Consider the following 1758-nt stretch of genomic DNA (forward strand, 5'->3'; position numbering starts at 1 on the left):
CAGTCGAATCCGAGAAGAATAAGCGACTGTGATTCGCCCATTTCTTATGGTTTAAGGCTTAAAACCCTATTGTAGATCCGGACTTAGGGCCGTGGCACATAAAGACAGACAGTAATGGTACGTTTCCACTGAGCGCGTCACGTGTCGCGTCGTCCATCGCGACACGACGCGACGCGAAAGGGAGAAAGAGAGGGGTTGTGTACATCACGCGCTCAGTGAAAACGTACCATAGGGCCCAGCGCACAATAGAGGAAATATTGTGGTGGCAGCACTTGTCCAGAAAAATCCATCTAGGGACTTCGCCGAAGAGGCACAGGAGTAGTAGAATTTTAGAACACAAGACTAATGTCCGCCGTCCGATACGTGTCAAATAAATAGCTATTGTATCGATTTCATAAGTTTCATTGATGAAAATAAAGAGTTTATTTTACGTAATCCGGAAATATATTTGAAAATCGAACACGCCTTCCAAGTAATCCAGTGCTTACGCTGAATACTGAGCAATGAGGAGTCCGGTTTGTCATAATATAAAGAACAGGAATAGATTTCAACCTATCAGAAACCGTGTATTCCGGTGTAACTGGTATCTGATAGGTTAAAATCTTAATTCCTGTTCCTAATATTTACTCCATTGTGCGCAGGGCCTAAGGGTGCTGTCCCATGACAGTCGGATTTCAGAAAACGGAATCTCGGAAAAGTACTAGATCGGAAAGTACTAGACTAGAATCAGAAGACACGGCAGTTAGCACACGCAGTAATAATTCGTTATAATTTGTTACGGTTAAAAATTAATAATCGTTAATAAAATAATTAATAAATAATTTTTCGGTAAATATTGATTAATATATAAGTATTTATTGTTCCATTATATGTCACTATAATGACATATCGCTAATATATAAGCTATTAATATGTATAGCTTGTTTTATTATTAAAACTAGAAAAGACGAAAATTAATAAAGTAAAAAATATGGTGGAAATTATAAATAGTTATAGTGATAAAGAAGTGAGTCACACGTTATAAAAGTTATTGTAAAAATTGATAAAAATTATTGTTATTATAATAATTGATAATTATAAAATTCCAAATTAACACAAATTTATAATGTACGTGATATTTGTATAATTAAAACTATATATTATAACCTAATTAATATATTTATTGTATTTTCAGCGACATCTTCGTCTAAAGAAAGAAACATTTAATAAATTACAATTATTATATGAAAATTCCGAAATTTGTAAACAATTAACAATTAACAATTAACAATTAACAATTAACAATTTCATGTAAGATATATCGGTATTTAAGATATATCGGTATTTATGTAAAATATATCGGTATTAGCATTACCCCGGATCTACAATAGGGTTTTAAGCCTTAAGCCATAAGAAATGGGCGAATCACAGTCGCTTATTCTTTCCGGATTCGACTGTAACCCCGGATCTACAATAGGGTTTTAAGCCTTAAGCCATAAGAAATGGGCGAATCACAGTCGCTTATTCTTCTCGGATTCGACTGTAATTGGTCAGTTTCTTACGGCATAAGGCATAAAACACCTATTGTAGATCCGAACTAATGGGTCAGTTTCTTACGGCATAAGCCATAAAACACCTATTGTAGATCCGGACTTAGGCCGGTATTCATAGTCAGATCTTATATTCAAGACCGTCTTAAATATTGTCTTAAGAAGTCACGAACCAATTAGAGGGTTGCATTAGCGTCTTAAGACATTACTTAAGACGGTCTTGAAATAA

The sequence above is a fragment of the Trachymyrmex cornetzi genome, unplaced genomic scaffold, assembly GCF_001594075.2.
Source record: "Trachymyrmex cornetzi isolate Tcor2-1 unplaced genomic scaffold, Tcor1.1 scaffold39, whole genome shotgun sequence".
Lineage (NCBI taxonomy): Eukaryota > Metazoa > Arthropoda > Insecta > Hymenoptera > Formicidae > Trachymyrmex > Trachymyrmex cornetzi.